Source organism: Eriocheir sinensis, unplaced genomic scaffold (assembly GCF_024679095.1).
Source record: "Eriocheir sinensis breed Jianghai 21 unplaced genomic scaffold, ASM2467909v1 Scaffold54, whole genome shotgun sequence".
In the NCBI taxonomy this organism is placed as follows: Eukaryota; Metazoa; Arthropoda; class Malacostraca; order Decapoda; family Varunidae; genus Eriocheir; species Eriocheir sinensis.
In genome coordinates, this window is record NW_026111876.1 from 724,968 (window position 1) to 734,551 (window position 9,584).

The following is a 9,584-nucleotide window of genomic DNA, read 5'->3' on the forward strand; positions in this document are numbered from 1 at the left end:
AGTCTTGTAGGTGTTATAACTATGCTAGTGAAAGGCTGGACTGCACTAATCTGACCTGTAGGAGGGTGGCACTCTCTGGCTCAGTGCTAGGGAATCAGAAGGTGTCATGTGCTGCAGAGAGGCATGAAGGCGTTATTCCTGTGCTGCTGAAAGGCTGGACTGCACTAATATGACCCTGTAGGGAGGTTAAGGCGTTGGGAGGTGGCAGTAGTAACAAATGTACGGAAGTGGGGGTAATTGGAAGTGGGGGGTTGGGGGGTCATGGGGGGTTACGGAAGTGGGGTAATGGAAGTGGGGGACTGGAAGTGGGGTTGGGGGTCAGCGTCATGGGGGTTACGGAAGAGGGGTATCTGGACCCCCCATCTCTTTACCTTTCACCCCCTCACCCTCTCTCGGACTAGCGGACGGCAGCGTGTGGGTGTCGGGAGGAGGGGGGCCCAGCAGGGCGGGGGGGGGGGGGGACGGGAGAAGGGGGACTTGTAGGGTTAAAATAAGATCTTGGACCCTCGAATGACCACGAGAGGGGGGTCAGCGGAGGGTACTTGAAGAGTTAAGATAAAATCGTGAGCTCGAGTGACCACAAGATTATAATCACAGAAAAAGGTTAAAGACATTAGGTTAATGACCAGGCTGGAATACGTTAAGCGCACCTGTTCCCGGTGACTTATCTTTCTTCCCATACACACACACACACACACACACGCACACACACGCACACACACGCACACACACACACACACACACACACACACACACACACACACACACACACACACACACACACACACACACACACACACACACACACACAAGTAAGATCGAGATCTCGCGTGACACCAATAGTACTATCACGGACAAAGGTTAATGACATTAGGTTACTGACCAGGCTGGAATGTGCCCCGCGCACCTGTTTCCGGCGTCTTATCTTTCCTCCTTCCCACTGACGCGCATACACACACACACGCACACACACACACACACACACACACACACACACACACACACACACACACACACACACACACACACACATCTGGTCTTACGAGATAAAATCGCGGAAAAAATGGATCGATGACATCTCCATGTATCTGAGGCCACGCCTATTGAAGTCTTAATGATTCAAGTCATTACAATAAACCTCAGGTTATTAAGGACTGACCCGAGGAACACACATGCTTGCGCGCACACACACACACACACACACACACACACACACACACACACACACACACACACACACACACACACACACACACACACACACACACACACACACGTGCGCACACACACACACACACACACACACACACACACACACACACACACACACACACACACACACACACACACATCTGTTCATGCGAGATAATCACGGAAAAAAATGTTTAGAGGACATCTCCATGTATCTGAGGCCACGCCTTCTGGTCTTCGGAAGCCTTAATGATTCAAGTCATTACAATAAACCTCGGGTCATTAAGGACTGACCTGAGGAACACACACACACACACACACACACACACACACACACACACACACACACACACACACACACACACACATGTACAAACGAACACACAATGTCGAAGGGTATTTATGGACGTCAAGCCAACGAGCACTTCACAGGCTCTCAAGGCGGTCTCGGGTCAAGAGGTCTCCTGTTCTTGTTTCCCGTAAACATGAGGACCCCTGTACACCCCTGTATCAAATGTTCATGGTGTAATAATTACTTCCCGTTGTCCGCACTCGCAGCTCATAGGGCGGCCTGCCTTCCAGAGGGCCTTGGGACTGGATCGAAAGATATATCTACTAGAAACAATGGTAAGTACTTAAATGTTTGCGTTACTTTATATGATTGTCATAAAAAACAGTAGCAGATGTGGATGACGGGAGGGAGGTAGAGAGCTGGGCAGCATGGTCAATATCGACTTTAGTCTTTCTATCTTTTTTCAGAAGAGACGTCGTCGACTAGCTCTGATCGATCAGATGTCGGTTTCTCTCAACCAGACCCCAGCGATATTGGAAGTTGTTCTCCACGGGCGGGTCTCAGCGACGAAGCCAGTCAAAACCAAAGGTAGGTCAAAACCTAATATCTTCTGAAATGCAATATTGTTAAAATGTGTTTTACAAGAGACACATTTTCCATATTGTATTTTAAGTGTCACAGTAAAATATGTGCGGGATAGAGGGGTTCAAAAAATTTCATTTGTGTTTCGTATTCCTTAAGGACTATCTCCGAAGAAGGCGGGTCTGGTAGGCTCAGCCATTGGCCCTCCTCTTCAGCGATCGGTAGTGGACGAAAACGAAAACAAGCGAATACAGGAACAAACGGTAAGTTTCTACGTTTTTTATTGCGCACACGTCTGTTCTAAGGAAAAAATTGTAATTTCACTATTTCTCTCTAATATTATTTTACCTTTCTTCAGACACCTGCAGGAAAAAGCAAGCCCGTCGTGAGGGATTCTCCCATCCAAACAGTTCTCCACAGCCAGGACCCAGCGGTTATAACCCGGGACGGCCGACAACAACACTACTACCTTTCTTTTCTTTCCGCTCTTGGATGCGGGGCCTGGGGGACCTCAAAAGACCCCAGAAGTCCTAAAGCAAGAGCACCCTACGATGCCCTAGCGGAGCCCGTGATAGCGCGGGTCCAACGCTACGGGCGGGTGAGGTCACACTTTCTAATAGGGTTAGGACTAAGTCTGGGGGGCACCAGCTTGTAGCAGCTGGGTCACCATCTGAACAACCAGACCTAGCAGGCAGGGCCACCTCTCCCTAGAAAACGATGCCACCATGACTCGTGTCAAAATAAAACACCGCACCCCCAACACCGACACCCGTACCTCCCTCCTCGACATCCTCAGTCAACAGGATGTCTACGCCACCAGCGCCACACCCATCCCAGACGGATTCATCGTCACCACCAGCCTGGAGCGGGAGACGGACGTCATCTTCGGTGACGGATGCATGACAGCTCTGCGCAATGGCGGATTCCACCCAATCTTGCCCCCGGACCTTAAAGCTCAGCGGACCGTCCTGCTGTTTGGAGTTGACCCAGACATCAAGCGACGCGACCCGCCATGCATTCAGGCAGAGCTAGAAAAACACAACCTCTTCGCGGACGGGAACGTCGACATGGTGTACCCGTTCCCCTCTGCCCCCATCTTGAAAATTACTTTCACAAACAGTGCCGCAGCACTCAAATCAACTGAACAGGGGCTCAAGATGTTCAACCTGCGCATCCCCCCCCACCAAATCCAGCAGGAGGAATACATCCCCGTCACCACCTGCATGCGCTGCTATAAACTAGGCTCCCACACATCAAAAGACTGCCCCAAACCTGCAAACTTCCTCCTCTGCTCAGAATGCGGGACGGAGGGCCACCGGTTCGGCTCCTGCCCATCCCAAGAGAAACATTGTCTGAACTGCGGGGGCAACCACCGTACCCTGGCATACAAATGCCCAGAACGACGCAAGGTGATCACGGCAACTAAGGAGGCCAATAAAACAAGCCAATCCCTCACCTACAGCGGGGCCGCCGCTTCCGCCCCTCCTTCGCCGACGCTGGTGCCCGCCCTCCCCACCAACCTGCCCACCATTCTGCCCTCCACTATCAACACCATCATCACGTGCGTGACACACGCACACTTCCAAAACGCGATTTCGCCAGGGAGCTACGAGTCGTCGTTGAACTCTATTCTAACTGCGAACAACCTCCCATCCATCATCATCCCGGAGACTCCAGACTCCCAAAAACTGTTCGCCCCTGCCACTCAACCAACACCTGCCCAAGTTCCTACCACTGCTGAGCCACCTCCTGCCCATGACCTGCTGACTGAAGATTCTCCACCCACTAGCCAGGCGGCCTCCCACTCCTCGGCACCAGCCTCCCCAGCAAGCACCACAACAACCCTACCACAATCCCCCACCACCTCTTCCCCCTCCACCTCCCCCCCCGCCTCCCCTCTCGTCACCCCTGCCCCTCATCAACCCAACTTTACGCCCGGCTCACGTAGTGCCTCTTTCGAATCCACCTCCGCGTCCGTCACGGAGCATGTCACTCATCACTCCCCCACACGCCCATCTGGCCCAGACACCCACGTGTACAAAGATAGACTAAGAAAAAATAAACCCACGAGCTGAAAATCGTACAACACAACGTCCTGAGCTGGACAATGCACAAATTCGGTTTAACCAATATATACAGGGATCTGGACCCCCACATCATACTCATCAATGGCCACGGCGTCTCTGACGGCGCCAGTTTCAAACTACATGGATACTCTGTCCACAGGAAAAACCACGCAAACGCTCATAATGATGGCACCGCGATCGCCATCAAACACGGCCTTCACTTCAAACTCATTGATGATTTCACTTCCGACGCCCTTGCAGTAGAACTGACCACACACACGGGCAAAATTATCGTCTCCACCCTCTATCAGCCCCCTTCAAGGAACTTCCTTCCCATACCCGATTTCACCAGAATCTTTCGGAGACAGATCCCTGTATATATGATTGCCGACCTGAACGCCAACCACCCAACACTCGGCTACACGCACACGAACACAAAAGGCCGACAGATCCAACACCTCATCACACACAGAACAATTCAACACATTGGACCCCACTTCCCCACATACATAGCCCACAACACAGCTACCACTCCAGACATCATCCTCACCAACAATCATACCTATCATAACATCGCCATCACTCAAGGCCCCATGACCATGAGTGACCACATCCCCGTCATCCTCACCCTCTCCACCAACCCAATACAGATCCCTACACGGCCCAGACCCCTCTTCTCTCGAGCAGACTGGGCCCAGTTTAAGGCTGACGTGTCAGAGAAGCTCGGGGACGCTCCAATTAACCCCGCAGCCTCCATCGACTACATTGACATGTATACACAAGCATGGTACAACGCCGTGGAGACGGCGGTGACCAACATCCCAACCACTGACACACAAAACACTTACCCATTCCCATTTCAGCCACACAACACGCACCCTCATCGCCCAGCACACAGCCATCCAACACGAAGCCAACACCAACGGCTGGACCCACACACTTTACGAACACCACAAACAGCTTCAACTTACACTTCACCAGCACTTGCTGAGCGACAGCCGCGCCCACTGGGGCGAGGTTATAGCCGAGACAGCGTCCCTTTACCACGACCCAGCCACCTTCTGGCGTAAAACCAAACAACTAATGGGGACGGACTCGACCAACGCCCTCTACCTCTTCACCCCCACCCGCGACAAGGTCTATGACACCGCAGACAAGGAGGCTCTCCACAGGGCCCACTGGACAGACGTTTTTACTGACGAGGACAAAGAATGGGACAACGACGATACTGAGACTGAAATCCGCGACTTTTTAGCAGCCAACCACCACAGACTAACCCCTCACGATACTGCCGACCCTAACCGACTTAACGCTGACAATAACTTTCTAACGCTGGACATCACGACTGACCACGTCACTACCATCATTCGACGCATGAAAAAGACCTGCCCTGGCCACAGTGGCATTAACAAAACTATAATGCGCCACCTCCCTCCTGAGGCAATCACCTACCTGACTCAGATATTTAATGCTTCCCTCTCAGCGGGATACTTTCCTGACAAGTTTAAAAATGCCACTCTCAAACTCATTCCCAAGGGGAGTAAAAACCCCCACTACCCTTCCAACTACCGCCCGATATCTCTCCTCGAGGTGCCGGGGAAGATATTCGAGCGTGTGCTCAACCACCGACTCAGGACCTTTTTTGAAGACTCTGACATTCACAACGATTTACAGTTTGGTTTTAGACAAGGACGAGGAACAGCGCATGCCCTCGCTCTGGTGAGCGAGACTGTCGCTCAGTACAAAGCGGACGGGGGGCAGTGTCATATCGTCCAGCGGGACATCACCAAGGCCTTCGACAAAGTATGTCACCTAAGCATGAAGTACAAAATCTTACACCTCGGACTTCCTATTATTCTAGAGAAGCTATTATGCGACTTTCTAGATGACCGGTCGGCTAGGATAAGACTTGGAAACTTCTTAGGCGACAGCTTTGCCCTTGGCTGCGGTGTCCTCAGGGCAGTGTGCTGTCCCCACGCTCTTCACACTGTACACAAGAGATTCCTCTCACACGTCGCGGCATAAACATCTCATACGCCGACGACGTCACTCAAATAATCGGATACCCGGAAGGTCCATCCGGATGGCTCAGGCGCCTACAGTTAGGGAAATCGACTCTCAACGCCTACGAGTCCAAATGGCGTATCCGAACAAACACACAAAAATTTTCAGTTATGAGACTTGGATCCCGAAACAACGAACAACTCATAACCGCAACAGATATACATGACACACAACAACGTGGATCGATCCTCGGACTACACATATCTACAAATGGCTATCAAAAGCATGTCCAGCACAGGGCGCAGTACGCAAACAGTCAACTCACTAGGCTGTACCGGTTCAAACTCATGCCTCCGAAAATCAAACTCCACCTTGTTAAAACCCTTATCCTTCCTATCCTTGATTACCCCCCCATCCCCACACACACCCTAAGCAACACCCAGCTTGGGAAGCTGCAACGCATCCAAAACAAAGCACTCCGGTTCGCCACGAACCAAAACTACCCGTTCACGATGAACACAGAGCAAATACACACTGCCACAAAAACACTCCCCCTTAACGTAAGACTTCACGACCGGGCTGTCAAAACTTGGCTCCGCCTCGAGTCACTCCGCTTACCCTACCTCACCACTCTCACTGACAATGCCCATAACGTTCGCCGCTACCACCAATCATTCCCCAGCAGCCTGGCTGCACTCAACACCATCCCCACCCCGCTCTTTCACTGACCCCACATCTCTCCCTGACGACACCTAGCTAGCTAGATACCAAACAACAAAACACCCACACCACGACACACACACAAACTGTAAACCTACACCTACTACATAACACCAACATCTACAACTATCAAATTCGTTATTTGTGTATTTATAAAATAACTATATATATATATTGTCAATTCAACATACAGAAATCAATGTAAAATTATATAACTATGAATAAATATGTCCTTGTCAGGTGGACGCCCACCATCTTTCTACCTCCTCCTGTACTTCTCTCTCTTCTCCCCCCTTTTCCCTTCTCCACCCTTCTTCCCTTCACCCCACTCTCTCTAAAAAAAAAAAAAAAAAAAAACACCCTCACCAACACCAGGTGAAATAAGCCAACATTTCAACGGGGCCTTAACAACGATCGACGTGCCCGTCCCACCAGCAGACAACGGCGACATTGCATCATATTTCAACAACAACACTGGCCGTCTTCGCGAGGCAGTAGAGTCTGTATTCCAAGGCTGCCAGCAGGTTAGACCTCCTTCTTTTAAAGTGTACGTTGACATGCATCTGCGTTTAGTCAGAGAAGACCCCGACGGTGGAGTTCAATATAGAGATATGTATATGAGAAGTCATATGCAGGTAATTAGCTATGACGATATAGATTCATATGTACGTGAACTATCCGAATATTTTGCTAATCGGTTTGAACATGACATGTCGGACGAAGAGGGCAGTGGATTTACGTTAGATGAAATAGTTAGCGTAAAATTTTCCTTCTCTTATAATGCTGCACAATAGTATTGGAGAGTATGTGCCCTATCCTAGGTTCCAGGAAAACACAAGTTCTCAACCCTTCGGGACCCACGGACTGTGTTTTCCAAGTTCTAACAGCTTATCGCTATCTAAAGTCAAGAAATGTAGTTCCATCGGGCAGGCAATGGGAGAATGCTTGCTTGGCCTCTATTAATACGGGTAACATTCCAACCCCGGTATCCTGGGAAGACCTCGGTCGGCTTGAAAGATTAAACAACATAAGTATTCGCGTTTACTGTCTAGACAACGTTGAAGACTAAAAAGGCGAACTAACTCTAGTCAGAAAGGGGCTCAAAGATCAAGAAGTTGTTCATTGTCTGTTGTTGGGGAACAGACACCTAGCTCTTATCCAAGACTTTGACGCATACATGAACCTGTTTACCTGCCAACGTCGCGGGAAAAAAATGTTTTGCGATATCTGCCTGTGCGCCTGTGAAAACTAGACCACGCTTGCTGAACATGTGCTAATTTGCCCAACGATGATCACAAGACTAAGATTCCACCCGCGGGTTCTACTGTGAAATTTATTAATCATGCTAAGGCATATGAGCCATCTTATTTAGCATTCTATGACTTTGAGAGTATTCTCGTACAGCCTTCTTCGAATGTGTCTGGATGTGTAAAGAGACATCACTTTGCCATAGCGTATGCTTACATTATAGTGAATAGAAACGGATAAACAGTACAAAGCGGATCCTATTGTGGAAGTAATGCTGCAAACCATTTTATTCATACAATGCAGTGTGCCTGGAAAAAGTTGAAATTTTCTAAAGGCTACAATAAAATCAACATGACCGATGAAGATACGACACGTCACAATGAGCAAACTCACTGTCTTCTCTGCAAACAGGGTTTTTTAAAAGGTAAAGGTAAAACATCATGACCATGAAAATCAGGAAACAATTACATTGGAGCTTATTGTAATAGATGCAACCTCCAAATGAAAAATCACAAATTGCAGCTCACTCTCATTGCACATAATGCTAATTACGACATGTCGTTAATCCTGCGTGAATTAACGATACCTGACTTGAAAATCAAACTAAGACCAAAACGTTCAGTTCACAAATACCATGAAGTCATCATAAATGACTTGAGATTTATTGACTCGTTATGTCTGGTTCGCTCGCGGCTTTAGCGAACCAATTCATCAGTAATGGGAACGAACCCATATGCACACAACAGATGTTGAAAGATGTGCCAGCACCTGCGTTGCCATTATTGATCAAGGGAAAGCAGGTGTTTTGTTATGACTATATGGATTCGATGGAACGACTTTCTGAGACACGTCTTCCTTCCCGCGAAAAATTTTTCAATTCGCTTCAAGAAGCAGAACTTTCCGAAAGTGATTATAAACATGCTCAGAATGTTTGGAAAGTAGTTGGGTGTCAGAGCCTGAAGGACTATTTGTTGCTTTATGTAAAAGTGGATGTTGGTCTTCTATGTGATGTCTTCCTAGAGTGGAGAGGTATTTTGAAAACCCAGTGGAGGTTGGATATTGTAAATTATGTTAGCCTGCCAGGATTTGCCTATGACTCCTTTCTGCTAAAAACACAGCAGGAATTAGAGGTGCTTAGTAGCCCAGAATTTTCATTCTGTGGAACATCATCTCTCCTCCTCTAAACCTCACCTTCTCTTCCTTACCGAAACACAGGTTTCTGAGGCTACTGACAGCAATCTCTACTCTGTTCCCTCCTACTATCTCTATCCTAAATTTCAATCCAAAGCTGGATGTTGCGCCTACGTGCGCAACGACATCACTTGCTCTCGTGCCCACGACCTTGACTCTTCTGAATTTTCCACCATCTGGTTAAGACTTCACTGTCATTCTATTACTAAATACATCTGTGCTGTTTATCTCTCACCTAACTCTACCAACTATGTAAAATTCTTTGACTATTTGAATTCTAAAGTGGAGCA

The 9,584-nt window shown here is 48.7% G+C and overlaps 1 long non-coding RNA gene across 1 annotated transcript; it reads left to right on the forward strand.

Annotated features, from left to right (window-relative positions):
• Positions 1–1,506: 1,506 nt before the first annotated feature.
• Positions 1,507–2,526, forward strand: LOC126993005 (uncharacterized). Its single transcript, XR_007747243.1, has 3 exons — positions 1,507–2,071; positions 2,225–2,328; positions 2,424–2,526. It is a non-coding gene; the product is annotated as an uncharacterized LOC126993005 (long non-coding RNA).
• The last annotated feature ends 7,058 nt before the right edge of the window (positions 2,527–9,584 follow it).